The sequence below is a fragment of the Lemur catta genome, chromosome 23, assembly GCF_020740605.2.
Source record: "Lemur catta isolate mLemCat1 chromosome 23, mLemCat1.pri, whole genome shotgun sequence".
NCBI classification, from domain to species: domain Eukaryota; kingdom Metazoa; phylum Chordata; class Mammalia; order Primates; family Lemuridae; genus Lemur; species Lemur catta.
Window position 1 is genome coordinate 30,050,621 of NC_059150.1, and position 18,073 is coordinate 30,068,693.

The 18,073-nt window shown below is 40.0% G+C and overlaps 1 long non-coding RNA gene across 3 annotated transcripts in view; it reads right to left on the reverse strand.

The window, feature by feature from the left end:
* LOC123626818 overlaps positions 1–17,127 on the reverse strand; it is a 33,404-nt gene extending 16,277 nt beyond the window's left edge. Inside the window, exons 1-3 of one of the 3 annotated variants that reach the window (XR_006731026.1) lie at positions 17,028–17,127; positions 15,695–15,872; positions 14,321–14,385 (exon numbers count right to left, since the gene is read on the reverse strand). This is a non-coding gene — a long non-coding RNA (uncharacterized LOC123626818). Of the gene's footprint in view, positions 1–14,320; positions 14,386–15,694; positions 15,873–15,958; positions 16,258–17,027 lie in introns of those variants that run through there. The other 2 variants (XR_006731027.1, XR_006731028.1) reach the window with 2 other exon arrangements.
* Positions 17,128–18,073: the final 946 nt, after the last annotated feature.

Below are 18,073 nucleotides of genomic sequence, written 5' to 3' on the forward strand. Positions count from 1 at the left end.
TTTTGATTAATCTATGACAAGGAACTTCCAACTGAGAATCAATGTTTTGACGTTTTTCAGATATCAATCATAAAAAGCCAACACCAAGTTTTTATAAGAACACAGGGGAAAAAGAAGTTAATAGGTTGCCTGCAGAAAGACGATCTGTCATACAAAACCTGATACACCTTTTAGTCAGCTAAGATGTGCATCCTATCCTAAAGCAATAGCTTTTATTATGATTCCCTTAAAGAGGAAGGAAGACAAGAGGCCATGTTTTAATTTAGCATGAGACAGTGTTTTTTAATAATTCTTCCTACAAGTATGTGATTAAACAAAAAGACAACATGTATTTTTATTCACAATACCCCTTATATTTAACTCTTTGAACTAAAACATTTTAAAGAAACACAGCCTTAGCTTGAAACTTCAGAAATGTAAAATTAACTGACCCTCTCATAAAACAGTTTCATTTTATTCATAACATTTAATTTTCATATTACACCAAAAAATAATTCTGTGTAGAAATGCAAACTTAGTGAAGGCTTTTCCCGTTTGACATAAAGATAGTTTGAAGTGCAACAGACTCCTGGCACTCCTAGATATAACACACAGTTTCAATAATTTGGAAATAAGCTAATATTTATGAGTAGAATCATACCTACTATTAAAATGACTCAAAGTTTACTAAGATGAAAATATTTGTAAGCTACATTAAGAATTACTAAAAATATTTTAAAATGAAAATACAATAAAACAAAATATTAAAGAACCAAATTAAGCCGTGTCACATTTCTTTCAGAATACATCCAAGTTAGGATCAAATTAAATGTAGAATATACTTAAGACTCAACAAATAAATTCACTAAGAAATTTACTGTAAATGCAATAACTACTTATCTTTTTATCTACAAAGCCTAGGAATTGATTTTGTAATCCCAGAGAGATCTCATATCAGGCACAGGACAGAGGCAAATATAAATATCCTCTGGAAGAAGAAATACTCAACTCAGGTCTTGCCAAACATAAATTTGCAATTCAAAATTACTATAGAAAATCTAAACACCTGTGATTATAACCCATCAGAAACAGAATTAAAATATTTTGTTTTGCTCCTGCCTCAAAGGCTTTTGATATTAAAGTTATCTGAAACAACATATATAATAAAAATATCTAAAATGTTTAAAAAAGAAAATAAGGATTCCAAGTATGAGCAAACAATAAGAGATTTTTAAAGACAGATTTTGAAAACTAGAACTTCAAAAATATAATTTTTGAAATTAAAAGCTCAATGGATAGAATAAATAGCAAATCTTATAAAATTGAGAAGAGAAATAGTGAAATAAATCAGACACAAAAGATAGTAAACAGAATGAGGCACAAGGATAAAAACAGTGAGAAACCTAAAGGAGGTTAAGAAAAATGGGGACCAAAATAATAACACAAATCTATTTAGAGTTCTAAAAGATCAGACCAAAGAGAATGGAGTGTGTGTAATGGGTGAGGGAAGAAAATAATATTAGAAGAAATAAAGACTGATTTTTCCAAAACTGGCAAACAACATAAGCTTCAGATTCAGAAAGCACAACAAGCCCAAGCTAGAGCTCAAGAAAGACATTTGAGGCCTGATAACGAAGTTGCAAAGCACAAAATGATGTCGATAACTTTAAAAGTATCCTACAGAGAAAAGAGATAACTAGAAAAATAGACACGTTATTACACTGACAGCAGACTTCTCAATAGCAGCAATGGAAGCCAGAAGACAGTGGAATAATATATTCAAAACCTTTAAGAAAGTATCCTTGTCATTTAAAACCGTGTAAACAGAAATGTAGGCAAAATAAAGATATTTTCAGAAAGACAAAAACTAAAACATGCACCAAGAACAGATTCTCACTAAAGGAGTGTCTAAAGATTGTAACAGCAGGAAAAAAGAATAATTCTCCCTAAGGAAAGTGTAAAATGCAAGAAATCATATATTTCATGTATGCAGACCAATATATACAACAATGTTTATTGAAGCACTGTTTGCAATTGACAAAGTTTTAGAAATAACCTTAAATGTCCATCAATATGAAAATGGTTATATTATTATTATTCTATGACATACTATACAGCCCTGAAAAAGATTACAGTCTTGAAAAAATTACATTTGCTCATATGAAAAAAAATGTACAAAATACAGTATTAAATGAAAAAAGGAGACTAGATGAAGCCAGAAAGATAAGAGGAAACAAGGAGAACATAACCTTAAGAGTCATAAAGAAGAACTTGCCTTGAACTCTGGGAAAGGAAGCCACAGAACAGTTTGAGCAGAGAGGTAACATAGTCTCACATATTTCAACAGGATCACTCTGGCTTCTGTGTTAAGCATAAACTGAAAAGTGACAAAATAATGAGCCCAGGTATGAGGCTACTGAATAATTCAAATAATATTTTAAATGAACATCCTGGGAAAAGAACTTTCACCTTATAGATACTAGGACTAGAATTCAGACATATATTGACAATCTGTGGTGAAATAGCAGGGAAGACAGCAGATAATATAAGATTTATAAGATGATCCACCCTCCTGAGACAGAATTCGTCCCAAGAGCAATAGAGGCCTACGAGTCAGAGGGAAACTCTCCCAGTGGATTACAGCGGGTGTTTATGAACCTGATCTAACTCAGGGACCTTGTCAGCAAGCGGGCACTGTGGAAAGTGTTTCATAGAATGACTAATGAGCTCTAGGTCTGCAGAACTTCAACACAGACCATGAGAAGCCGCCTCCCTACTCCGCAGGGACTGGACTCACAGTGCGGGCTATGAAGGATCAAGTGGCGCTGAAAGTACAAAGCCCCGGCAACGCCATCACGAATGGCAGCCCAGGTGACAAGAGCAGTAGCAGTGACAAAGGGTGCACTTCAAACAGTGCTCAAAGGTGATGGCACGCGTCCCTGCCAGCACCAGCCAGCGTCACCAGCATCATCCTGGTGGAGCACCAAGCAAGGTCTGGAGAGACGACTGCGTCAGTCATACGGAGACGACTGCAGGGACAGGCATGAGGCACAGCAGCTGAGGGAGACGAGCGATTCCTCCACCTGTGAGACGCCCCTGGGGGACCACGGACACAGGAACCAAAGTGAACACCTCAAACTGGACTAAGACCCAGAAGGCGCTCAGATAAAGGTCATCAAGCTGCAACAACTGAGTCTGAATTTCAATGTGTCATCTCCACCCTCAAGTTAGTGATGCCTACGGACTTGTGGGCAACACTTTTAAAATATCTATGATAAAATTAAGAAACTTGTTAATGACAAAGTACAATGATAAGCAAAACAAGCATAACCCAGGTATTATATTTCAGGTCTCTCTTGCTATACTATGAAAGAAGTAGAGATGTGAACAAATATTTCACTCTGTTACTAATTAAGCATTTTTTTAATTCTAAAATCTTCCCTGATAGCATCTTCCTTAGCTAATAATGAGTTTATACCATTAACCTTTGAGGTCAATATTATGATTGGTAAATATAACACTGATATTGGCAAAAAGAATCATTTCCTTGTAGGGACAGAAAGCTGTTAGTCTGAACATGCTTACCAATTATTAACTCCTAGAATAATTTTCACTCATTTTTCTTAAAACACATAATATCAAGTTATTGGGAATTATATTAGAAAGACCTTGCTAGGTATTGAGAATAGAAAACAGTGATCTGGTTTTGAGGCCAACTAGACTGAATTCTACTTCTATAATACACAGACTGCAAGAGCAAACACAATTTCACACGGATTATTTGTCACGTGAGTTTACCTATGAAAATAACCACGTACTGGAGATTATAGGCTAGAGGGGTCACAAGAGGCCTTGTTCCCTCTCCCTGCGTGTCCGGCTCCTTCACATTACACCAAACTGGGTGTATCCATTTACACTCCGCACACACACTACCACGAACCTCCCAGCTTCCCTCCTGCAGTGTCCAATAAATCTAATGGTTCAAAGTTCTTCCCAGTAGGATGGTCTGAGTGCAGTGGTATTTACAACTAATTGATCACAACCAGTTACAGATTCCTTTGTCCCTTCTCCACTCCCATGGCCTCACTTGACCAGTCTTAAAAAGTTCTTCCCAGTAGAACAGACACTGGAGACTCGGAGGGGCAGGGGGGTGGAGGGTGGGAGGTGGGAGAGGGGTGGGAGATGAGAAATTACCTAATGGGTACTAAGTACACTCGCTGGGTGAAGGTGACATAAAAAGCCCAGACTTCACCACTATGCAATATGTCCATGTAACAAATCTGCACACATACCCCACAAATCAATAAAAATTTTTAAAAAATAAATAAAAATTCTTCCCCATGTCCAACTAAATCTCTCACAAGAGAACTTAACTCTTTTCTCTCTTGTTGAAAAGCTGGAACATCACCACATGTAATTTAAAACAAACCCAAAAGCTGTTACTGAAACTCTATTTCCCGTATCTCACAAATTATTTCCTCTACATAAATGTGGTGGTTCTCAACCCTTTCTGTTCATTAAATTGCCTAAGGAACATCATTTAAAAAAGAAAAAGGTGGCCTCTTTACCCTATCCCATACCATACTAAATGTCTGCAATTAATTTTTGTTTAAAACTCCCCAGGTGATTCTAATGTGTAGCGTTGGTTGGGAACAACTACCTCAATCTTTCTGGAAAAAAAAAAAAAAAATTTCAGCCTTTTTTCAAGCTTTAGGTGTTTCAAACTAGACTCAAAACTACAACATAATACATAATTCCACATGTAAAACATTAGTGTTTTTTATAGATGTTCATAAGCATAAAGCAAAATTCTGAATCTTAAGCCAAATTTTTCCAATGACTTCATTACACCATTCCCTTAGTGTCTAAACTGATCATACCCTTCTCACTCTACTAATGAAACCCAGGCACCAAAGCTGAAAATCTCAGAATCAGCCTTAACACACCTTCTTCATCCTCTACATCTAATCGGCTGCTAATCATGTTAGTTCTTCCTTTGAAATGTAGTTCTCATCCATTCCTCTTCTGTCATATTCTAACCCTACTCTAAATTCTTACTAACTAGTCTGGCTGACACTTAGCTCTTCTCATCCCACTGCCACTAAATTAATTCCTTAAAATAGTGTTGTCCTTTGTCTTGCTTTTTAGAAACAGGGTCTCGCTCTGTTGCCCAGGCTGAAGTGCACTGGCACAATCATAGCTAACTAGAGCCTTGAACTCCTGGGCTCAAGCCATCCTCCTGCCTTGGCTTCCCAGGGTGCTGAGATTATAGGTATGAGCCACCCCACACCCAGCCTAAAATAATGTTATTATGCCCCTGTTCAAAGAAAAATATTCAGTGGCTTCTCACTGCTTACACTGAGAAAACCCAATTCCTCAATCTATGTTGGTATTTAATACCTCAAGTAGAATATTCAAATTTTAACACAATAAATAACTCTACATATTAAGACCAGTCAATGTAGCAAACTTGGCACTTCTGACCCAATTCCATCCTACCTAAAATTTATTTCCCTCTACATTCCAATATAAATTTTCTATTCAATCCAGGCATCCAGTCTTTCACATACATAAAATGACAAATTCCAAGGATTTACTCATACTTCAATACATGCTGTACCCCCTTCCTCAAATACTATGTTCACTTTTATCTGTATCTCCAAATTCTTTGCTCTGTTCTGGACCACTGCTGTGAGGCCTTCCCAAAACACTGCAACCTCACGGACGGTCTCGCTTCCAGGCAATACATATCACCTAAGCCAGTTATTTTGAAATATGTTATACTGCCTTACACTTCTACTTAACTATTTTATATTTCCTCACTTAAATAAAGATCCTGAAGGCAGAAATCATGTTTTTTATTTTTTCTGTATACTTCATAAAAGCAGTCTTTTCAATTTTTTTCATGGAATTTATTTTTCATTCCTTCCAGCCAATGGAAATATATAATGCATATAAAATTCTTCCCTATCATATCACTTTTTTCAGAGTAAATCTCATGACATTAATATACTTATATCAATGTGATTTTAAGTAGCTAGCCTACTTTAATATAAGTCTGATCAATTCTGATTTAAAGGCAATATAATGAATCAAATACTTGTTGATATCAACGAGAGTCAAGTGTTCCGCCCTTATATGTTTTCACTAAAGATAACAAGCAAATGAACAGGGTAAAGCCATCACTAATTAAGAAAGCACCACACTTCAAGAAATAAATGGTCAATTAAACAGTAATCACATAGAATAAATAGTAATTATGCAGAATTGTCCTTGGACATTGGCCGCTGATGTGTTTTAGTTAGCCTCCATAACGTTGAACACAAGTTCTCAAACTTTTTGGTCTCAGGAATTATTTATACTCTTAAATATCACTGAGGTCATCAAAGAACTACTGTTTAGGTGAGTTACTGCAAATGATGTTTACTGTCCCAAGTACACACTTCATCAGTCATTGGAGCAATAACTTCATCCCAAAGCCTATAGAAAAGTCCACCACCTACTTGTGAAAATGGGAGTAAAAAAGGCTAATAACATATCAGGATTATCATGAAAATAGTTCTGACCTCACAGAACCCCCGAAGGACTCCAGGGGATCCCCACAGCCCCCCAGACTCCATGTGGAGAAGCACAGGCATAACACAAAGAATTTAGAAAACAGCATAAAATCATGTTTAAATGTCGCATAAAGCTTTTAAAAAATTAAGATCTTCTTTAAAACCTATGAAAAAGTCGAGGTATAATTATTTATTTGTTACATAAATATATTCCCTCTTTATAGGTAGAAGGGAGAAAAAGATTTCAAGGTGAAATGCCTTTAGAGCACACAGGTGTACCCACACATATAGATGCAGGTGGTGTAAATCAGTGCAGTGAGCCTGCAGGAAACAACACAAGGATGCAGTAAAAAAGAGACCCCAGACCCCTTCTCAAGAAGGCAGCATCATCCAGCTCCAGCCACGTGGAAAGTGGGCCCAGTGTTGACAGACACTGTGATTTTTCAAGAAAAGCTAGAATTTTTATGAAAAAAAAAATCACCTAATTTTATATTGGGAAAAATAATTAAACATTTCATGAATACCATGTGAGCCTACATACACACATTGCCTAGAACAGTGCCTGACACTTCGGAAGCCTTACGTCATTAACTATCATCATATTCAGTACTGTCAGGCAAAAGGGGGAAATGCTAAGACACAGATGCAGACATTTGGCCATGGTGAATGGAGATAATGCATGAGGCAAAATGACTGGCTGTTATTTTTTCTTTATCTTCACATAAATCTACCTCATTCCACCCCCAGGACCTTCCTAAGTCTGGTCACTTGTTTTACACCATCCTTGCGTACTTCTGTCTTAAGGGATGATTCCTTATCAAATTTTCATCAACTATTTATTAGCTGAAAACTTAGAGTGCTGCACAGTAGCTCACCGCCCACTCCGACCTAACGTGTACATTTCACGTGTTTCACCTCTTGTCTCTTTCCTTCAGCTCACTGCCACCTTCTACTTTCTACCCTTTTTCTTCGCCCTTACCTCTTTATCACTGGATAGCCAGCACAATCTCTAGCCTCTGTTTCTCCCCCTCTTTCTCCTTTTCTGTTTTTCAGAGTAAAAGTGAAAGGAGGCAACCACGGGAACAAGCGCCTCATACTACCAAAGGGAGTCAGAGCAAGAGGAGAGTCATTACACGATGACACCACAGCATCCTGCACCTTAGAACAGCCGCAAACAATACAACACAAGCAGCTGCTCACCCACGTCTACACGTGGTTACTCTCAGGAATAAGTTACATACATGAACACAGCCAAGCAAAGAGCCCAAGTGCAGAAAACCTTAATTATTGTTCAAGACTGATATCTGATTGACAGGAGAAGGAGAAGCAATTGGTCCAGATCGATAGGTCCAAGCCAGCAGGTGACACAGGGATTAGCAACATAATTTCCATCAGTTCTAAATGGATAACTAAATTCTCAGTATTGATAACATTAATATCAATATAAGATCAGACAGAAATCTCCAAATTCTTTTTACACTAGAACTACAACCATCTCCTACCTGGACTTGTATACTATTTCATAACAACACTGACCACCTGAAGACCTGTATGTACTAACAGAATAGGCACCAAAATGCCACAGACCAAATGGGAGTCTTAGTATGTACCAGAGACGTGCTGTACCCAAATTTTCTATTTCTGCAGAGATACACGATCATATTAAATAAGGAAACTGGGGAAAAATGAATAAAAAGGATCCAGATTTTATTCTTGTATAATGAAATAAATATTCATACCTTGACAAAAGTCTGTAATGCAGCTTTTTAATTAGGGAAAAAGAGCAAAAGACAAACATTACATATCTATTGTTTCCTGCATTTATAGTGTGGTCTGCAACATATACTTTCCAAATTAAGAAGTTTAAATATATGTTTAAGTACTGTAAGTCAAAAGACACAGTTGGAAATACATGTGTATTATCAGAACTCAAGTATCCATCGCTGACAGTCATCTGCTTGACCTGTTTTCACAAACACAACACACAGACCTCGATGAGTGTTTCTCCTCCTGCTCTTCTACCTTACCCAACACTTTTCCCCTCTTACTGGCTTATTTTGCGGTCAGAGGTTAAACTGTTAACCCTTCACCTTCCAGGAAAGTTTTTTTTCCTCTCTTTATAAAAGGTTTTTCACAGTGTGCAGCAGTGGGATTAGCTCCTCTCTTGGAGAACAAAAGCTGTGTCTTTGTCTTCCTTGTTTGTGCCTGGAGCCCTACATCAGAGGAAGCTGCTCCTACTCAACACGCACAATGATGAGATTGTGAGGAAACGAAAGCCTGGCCTCTCGGTGTCTAGACTCTCACCCAACCAGCTAGCCAGAGAAAATCCTGTCAAGCACTCAGCTGAAAATTAACTAAGGTATCCTGCTGAGAACCTGATGAAGATGTTATTTGACCACACGGTAAAACTTTCTTTCCATTGTTGCACATAAAGATAAGAGAAAAACCTTTAGAACTCAATGCTTTAACAATCTTGGTCACCAGTTCACACATGGGTCAGTAAATGTATTTTACTAACATACAACCCCTTCCTCTATACGCTCTCTTAAAATAATGCACAGGCTTATTTATGACATTCTAATCTCCTGCACTTAAAAATCTAACTAAAGGATACATTCAAAAATATTACAATAGACCATTTTTTATTTGCAGTTTTTATATTAGATATTTCTCATTAGAAAGTTTACTATTGTGTTTATCGCTGCAGGAACTGGTCAAAATGCAGAAGTCAAAAGAAAACTGTCATATCTTTTCACATCCCTTAATATTTATATATTTTACAAGTTTTTAATATTGAACAAAAAATAGTAAACCAAAAGCAGATATTCAATTAAAGCTTTAAAACAGAAGTAAAGTCATACATAAAACAAATCATACTTATAAAAACTATTTGTAAATTTTTTTAACCTGTAAAATGTTAAACACATTAAACAAATTTAAATTTGGTCATATGATGTCAGTAGAAAAACAATTCCCTTAAGTATGTTAAGTTATGGGTGAGTTCATGAATATTTACAATGATTGTGGGGAGGACTACAGTTTTTAAAATATAACCTTATAATTCACATCCATGGAAACAACTAATGCTGAAAATTATTAAGTGAAAACTTATTATATATGATTATAATCATATTAAATAAGCTCATAGTGAAATCTGAAACAAAATGCACAAAAATAGATATTTTTATGTTATTGGTATAAAAAGAATAATCTTTTTCCTTTTTTCAAAATTGTCCATAATATTTAACATGAATAATGTAAAAAATAAACTGTGCAGAATAATCAGAATAGTTCAAAAGGCTACAATGGATAGGAATTCATGAGAGGTAAGAGTGCAACCACTGACTATAGTATTCAGAATTCAAGAATAAATCATGGGTTACATAGTTCATACAGTAATATAAATTGATTCCCCAAATTTTAGGAGAAATATAAACATGCCCTTTTTTAACCTATAATGATGATTAGCCTGACAACTTCAAAAGGTCATGACCAACAAACTTCACAAAAGAAATAAATTTATTCTTATGAGGAAAAAAAAAATCAATGCTTATACATAGCAGATGTCTGATTTGGAGAAGTATGTGCTATTCTTTTAAGAGTCACATGAAAATTGGCCGGGTGCGGTGGCTCACACCTGTAATCCTAGCCCTCTGGGAGGCCAAGGCAGGTGGATCGCTCGAGTTTAGGAGTTCGAGACCAGCCTGAGCAAGACCCTGTCTCTACTAGAAATAGAAATAAATTATCTGGACAACTAAAAAAAAAGTATATATAGAAAAAATTAGCTGGGCATGTTGGCACATGCCTGTAGTCCCAGCTACTCGGGAGGCTGAGGCAGTAGGATCGCTTAAGCCCAGGAGTTTGAGGTTGCTGTGAGCTAGGCTGATGCCACGGCACTCACTCTAGCCTGGGCAACAAAGTGAGACTCTGTCTCAAAAAAAAAAAAAAAAAAAAAAAAAAGAGTCACATGAAAATCTAAGCCTGGCAAAGAACACCATTTAAATTGAGGACTCTGGAACAAAATGCATAAGCAATGACTGGCAGGAAATGTTAAATATTTCATTCCTACTTCTGTAGAAAAAAAATGTATACAAAATTTAACAAAATTAAAACGAACATTTGATAAAACAGAAAAATATAAGAAAATAAATTTAGTTAAATCTATATATGTATAATAGTTAACAGAATGGTACAAAACCTAAGATTAAATAGATCTATCATGCCTATCATTAAATATCTTTTCTGTCCATGAATTATGCCTAAGTAAAATGATGGAAAAAAGACAACCAATTAACCATGACTCTTAAAAATCAATATTGTATGTACGTTCAAGACATGAAGGAAACATTTACCAATGGTAATTTCTAGAATATGGGATTAGGCATGATTTATATTTTCTTGTCTATGCATGTCTTTATTTTCCAAATTTCCATCAGTAAGTATGCATATATACTCATAAATATACTATATATTAATACATCCATCAGCATTAGACTACTATCACAGTTAATAGAAAAATTAATTATTTTATAGAGTAACTTAACTTTGGAAACAAGAATGCTTTATAACAAAACATTCTTATTTGAAAGTACCTCTGTATAGTCACTTCCTCCAACAAACCAAAAATCAAGAATTTCAATGCTTCCTTTAAAAATTTAAATTTTATCTGGCTTATGATAAAATATATTAACTTTCCAACTTCTAAAAATTTAAGAAAGCTTAATGTTAGAAATAAATCATTCTGAGAATAAATGAAGCACAAGGGAAGAAAAGGAAGAAGAAAATATGGGAGAAACATAAAGGAAGGCTACAAAAGAGAATGCTATGGCATGATGGAGACCAGTCAAGGTTTTTACTGTAAGAACTAATTTTTAGCTAATATGTGACACTTTTATGAAGCTTGTTCACAGTTTTAAGTGCTTTTCTACTACAAATGTAACTGGCCATTTTTGGCCAGCTGAGCTAGAATTAGCACAAAGAGTAACTCCATTCCCACCATTCTTCCCTGCTGTCTCTTTTTAAATCCATTGATACGTACAGAAGCTTAAGTTTAGAAATTAGATAAGTAAGGGTTTGCATCAGAGGTGAAGGATGAAAAACAAAAGGAAGAACAAAAAACAAGTTTGGGCCAATAACGTATCCAAGCTGCTTGGACTGGGGTGAGCTCCTAAGATCATACAAGATGCCGATTCAGTACAGGCATGAGTGGCCAAACAACCGTTGATCTACTTAAATGTTTTTTCCCTTTTCCCTCAGCACTTGGTCATAAAGTTAAAGATGACATTTTCCAATCTCCCTTATACCTAAGTAGTATCACTGTGTGACTAAGTTCTTAGCAAGAAAAGTGACGTATCAAATTTTCCCCTACCTTGCCTAAGAAATTTCTTCCCTTAAGTATTTCTCTTGCCTGTCCTGTGGCTTAAACTTGGACACAGTTAGTGACCCAGCTTTGAATGCAGATGAAAATAACAGTCTAAGGGCTGGGTATAGTGGCTCACATCTAGCACTTTGGGAGGCCAAGACAGGAAGAGTGGTTGAGGCCAGGAGTTCGAGATGAGCCTGAGCATGCATGAGACCCCATCTCTACAAAAAACAGAAAAATTACCCGGGCGTGGTGGCACGCACCTGTAGTCCCAGCTACTCAGGAGGCTGAGGCACGAGGATCACTTGAGCCCAGGAGTTTGAGGTTGCAGTGAGCTATGATGATGCCACTGCACTTTAGCCTGGGCGACAGAGCAAGACCCTGTCTCAAAAAAAAAATAAGTACTGACAGTTAAATAGGAATATTCCAATAACTTTTTAAATAATTTCTGCACTTTATCCATTTAAGATTTAGCGATAAAACAGAAAATTGAGAAAACATTACATAAACACTCAATTCAACATAAAATTTTACTTTTACTCTTACTTACAGATAGCATTATTTTTAGGGCACAAAAAGTTGTAACTTGTTAGACACTAAAATATTAGTTATCATACTACTTAAGTCCTTCTTCAAAAGAAGAAAGGTTACTGGTTTTTGCATGGGTGAGTTTAGCTTTTAAAAAAAATCTTTAGAATTTTGTGCCAATTAGCCATATAGAATGTATTAATCGCAACCTAGAGAAACCAAAATTGCTTACTTTAATCATTTATTATATTTCAAATTTTACTAAGCTGGATAAACTTAAAATACACATGAAGATGTTTCTAAAAACTAGTGATTTAAACAGTAACAGCAGAAAGACAGGACAGTAATAAAAGCATGGCAGAAATAGAAGATACAAACTGGAATGACTAGTTCATGAACAGCAGGAAAGAGTGAAGGGAGGAAGGAGGGAGTAAACCACTCACAAGTCTTTATGAAAAGGTAACAACCTCTCTTACTCGTGCATAGATGGAATGTTATATAAGGCAGACTGATCTATCTTTCAAGATCACTTTAGCATGAATTTAAAATTATGGAAAATCCACATTTTCTAAATGAATTTAGCCTATTTTACCAACATCAGGTGAGCATTATTCCACACACCTTAGGTAATGCTATGATTATTTTCAAGATTAATTCATAACAAATACACTACAGAATAGATTTAAACTGGAACTGAAAAAATAATATATCCATTTGAGTACCCATTCTGCAAAGAGGACTTCGTTGGGCCTGGAAAGAATGCAAATGGACAAACTTTACTCCATGTAGGACAACACAAAATAACTTCTTTAATCAGAGAATGTTCCCTGCAACTTAGGATCACTCTCTGCCCGTGGACATACCTGACAACAGCAGCAGTTCAAATAGGCCAGAGGTGCAGCAGGCAGGGCTGGTGGAGCCAGAAACGTGGGTGACTTCCTACCTAAAATTAGCTGTGCCCATTTCACCACAGCTGGGTGGGGCTCCTCTATTTTAAGGTGTACAGCTCTAAACTGCTTAAGAGAAGATAATTGCTGGCTGGTTTCTGGAGATAAGAGTGTCAGTAAACTTTCCACCAAGGCTTTAGGATAGCCCACTAGTCTCCACAAAACCCCACACTTAACCATCATGCTATCCAGGATCTGAGTGCACTACAAGGAAGGTCCTACACTGGAGATATCCATGAAGATGCACCATGCAAAGAAATATTAGAAGAACAAGCAAGGAGACATTCTTCATTCTTGTCTGCTACCCATGCCCACACACACACATGCACATGTACAATATAGCAAATGTGGGGGGAAATTATAACAATCATGATATTAAAGTACTATACTCTCATATTTTCAGGAAATCATACAGAACTGACAACTGAAACCCTTCCAAGTAATGTGACGCCATTGTTTCTCTCTCTCTGAAAGTGCTATGCCACTGAAGTAAATCCAGCCCAAGGGGCTACTCAGTCTACATTCTGCATTCCAGAAACATTAGAAGGGAATTGGTGTAGCTTCCGTTGATACTGGCAGAGAATCTGCCTTAATGTTTTTAAAAAGATGCTAAATTTTCAAACACAAATGAAAGAAAATGAAAAGACAAACCCTTTCCCAAAACTAACAGTAACTTTATCAATGAATCATGGTAAAGTTGAGTTGTAAGTTATATGGGCTTAACACACACCTGAAATTCAAGCTTCACAGATAACATTCATGATTTCTATATCCCCAAGGCAAAGACCTAGCATCTATGTTACTACCAGAAACCTGAGACACTCAATGCAGAATACACATTTAGTACTATTATTTTCTGATACTATCATGTTCCAGTACTCCACAATGTTAACACTTGCTTTGACAGACTCAATCAGTTATTTGAAGAATTTACAGAACACACATACCTTCATTTTCAGAGCCATGACATTTCACTTTCAATACCAAGTCAAAGGTTCTTTCTGGATTGGCCCTAAAAAAAAAAAAAAAAAAAAAAACTTTGTTATATTTATTTCCTATAACAAATAAGCATCTCCATAAAGCTTGTATTTTCTTAATTCTAAGACTAATCTTGTTCTTACCTCTACATATTAAATGTAACTATATGACTACAGTATAGCAGAAATAACAATGAAAATGTTTCTCAGATTAGAAATTTAAGATTACTGATATTTAGGAGCTGAGATCTGAGACTTGGGGCAAAGCATTTAACCTCTGAGACTATTTTCTTACCTTAAAAAAAAAAAATAAAGTGCCTTGTCCACCTCACAGAATAATTGTATTACAAGTCAAATAATATATGGGCAATTACATTATAAATCAAGTGCTGTATAAATGCAAATCATCGCTTTTATCTTATTGCATCCAAAATTGGAAGGCCAGTGTGTCCCTAAGTGTTTTTAGATCCTGCCAATGGAGCTTAACACAAGCTCTCAGCCTTTCTTCCAAGGACTTGCAATCTGAGTGTAAATGACGAATACCTGGCTCCACCTGCCACGTTCTATTAATAGATCACCATAGGACATTTGTAAAGGTCCACGAATGGGATACTTTGCATATACTTTCCTTGAGATGTATTTACGGTACTTAGGCATGTTTAAAGTAGCAAACTATTCAGAGACTCGAAAGATAACAAAAAAAAACTTCTTTCATACCAATTATCATTGGGGAAACTGGACATCAGGCCCCAGATTAAATTTTCCCGCTACAAACTGTAAGGCTGATTTGCATCAGTCAGAACTTACTGTTTTTACTAACTTGCCACACGCTTAACCTATTCATTGGTTAAATTTCAAATTGTAAATTGAAATCTATTAAGACACTTTTTTTTCAAAACAGAGTTCTGTTTTCTCTCTCTTTCCATCAGAGGGTAAAAAAATAGGCCTAGTCTGATACCACGAGTCCAAAGTGTTACCATCTTTCAGTTATTCCTGCTGACGAGACTTTAGTGTCTCTGTATTACACATTGGCTGTTTTTAACACGTACCTCCTTCAAGAAAATAAAGCCAGCTCTGACTTCTAAATAAATACTGATTTTTAGAAAATTTTTGTTACAAGACATGATCTAGAAACATAGAAAGTGACAAGCCATATAAATTAATTCACAGATACACATTTCCTCAGCCCTCCCACCATTAACCGGTTTCAGTGGGAAAAAATCTCAACTCTGATTCCTTCTGCAGCCTCCCGGGTGGACTTACTCCCCCTTTCCACCAGCTGTCAAACAATGAAAACAGTTCCAAATGACACAATTTTCCTATTTGCCTAATGCCCTTTAGTACCTCTCTTAGGGGTAAAAGTTAAACATTGGTTCAGTCATGCTTCTGTGAGATCCGAAAGGCCGTTCCCAGTGACGGGAACACACGACGCTGACGGGGCGCGGGCGGCGGGAGGCGGCGGGGAGGGGGATTCTCCCCGGAGTTTCAGGAGGGAAATGCGCAGCTCACGCCTCCGAGACACCTAGAAACAAAGTCACCATCGTTATTAAACCGCTTTTCACCCAATCTCCTGAAGTAACATAGCCACTGACGGGTACTGTAGCGCACACACAAAGTGCCGTCTAGTCGCGTGGCATTTGCGGGCACCGTGCAGACCCGGCGCCTCGTCCACAAACGCCAGAGGCCAAGTTAACGAGAAGAAACTGCAGAAGGAACAGCCGCGACACACTGGTCAATGCAAGTCAGAAAGACACGGTGACCTGGATGCTCAGAAAGCGCTTCAAATAGCGACCGCTCCACCTCAACGCTCCTCCCTCCCGGAGCCTCACAGGGCAGCGACCGTCCCGCCGGACACACCCGGGACGGGCCGGTCCCCTCAGCGGGCGGCGCCGCGGCCGCCCCTCCCCCCCGACGCCGCGACACCGGCGCTCCCACCGCCGCGCCAGGGCCCGGACGCGAGGCTGAGGAGACGTGCGGCCTAGGCCGTCCCGCCGGCGGGATCGGGGTCGGGCGGCACCCGCACCCCGCCCCGCCCTGCCCGCCGACGCCGGCGCCGGCGCCCGGGAGCCGCCGGGCGTGAGGGGCCGAGCGGGCCGGGGACGCGGGCCGGGAAGGGGCCCCCGCGGCCCGCCCCGCGCCGGCCTGGAAGCCGCTGCCCCGGGCGCCGGGGTCGCGCCGCCGGGCAGGGGGCTCCTCACGGCCGCGGCGGTGGCGGTGGCGGTGGTGGCGGCCCACGTCCGCTGCGCCCCCAGCGCCTGCCCGCCCCCCGGGCCCCCACCCCCAAAGCCTCCGCGACAGCAGCCGCGTGGCCGCCCCCGCCCCCGCCGCCCCCGCAGCCGGCCTCGCAGTTCCTGCGCCGGAGCCGCGGCACCTTCTGCAAACCAGGAAGTCGCGGGCGGGCGAGGGGCGCGCGGGGACGCCCGGCGGCTGCACCTGGGCGGCGGCTGCGGCCGGAGCCGCGGGGAGGCGGGCCGGGGTCCCAGCGCCCGGGCGGCCGAGGGCCACGTGCCCCCTGCGACCGAGCCGCACCGCCAGGGCGCCCCGCGTCCTCAGCACGGGACCAGCCCTGCTGTCCCAGGACAGCCCGAGCTCCAGGGCCTCGCGGCTCCAACCGCCCCACAGCAAGTCCCCGGAAAAGTCCCGGGACTCGCAGTGTCCCCACCACGCGCCCACGGACCGGGTCCTCCCGTGTCAGATGCGAAGTCCCAGCTCGCGCCGCTGCTCGGCTCCTCCTCGCTCCCGCGGGCCGCGGCTCTGCGGTCCCAGAGACGCGGCGCCTGCTCGGCAGGGACAGGGCTGCGCCGGCCTGCGCCTGTGGGCGACGGACGTCACACCCCGCACACCGCGCTCGCCACGCAGTCAGACGCCACGCACCACACACCGCACACATGACACTCATACACCACACAGTCACACAGCCCGCACACATGACACTCACCACACACCACACAGTCACACACCCCGCACACCGCACTCACCACACAGTCACACGCCACACACCACACACATGACACTCATACACCACACATCACACACACCACACACCACACACCACACTCATACACCACACACTACACACCCCGCACACTGCACTCGCCACACAGTCACACATCACACACCACACACATGACACTCATACACCACACACTACACACACCACACAGTCACACACCCCGCACACCGCACTCACCACACAGTCACATGCCACACACCACACACATGACACTCATACACCACACACTACACACCCCGCACACTGCACTCGCCACACAGTCACACATCACACACCACACACATGACACTCATACACCACACACCACACACACCACACACCACACACATGACACTCATACACCACACACCACACACACCACACACATGACACTCATACACCACACATCACACACCACACACACCGCACACATGACACTCATACACCACACAGTCACACACCCCGCACACATGACACTCACCACACACCACACAGTCACACGCCACACACCACACACATGACACTCATACACCACACATCACACACCCCGCACACTGCACTCGCCACACAGTCACACGCCACGCACCACACACATGACACTCATACACCACACATCACACACACCACACACCACACTCATACACCATGTTTTTTATGAACTCGTTATCCTGTTCCATAAGCAAATCAAATCAAAATACAATGAACTGGATAAAAAAATATCGTAATGCATG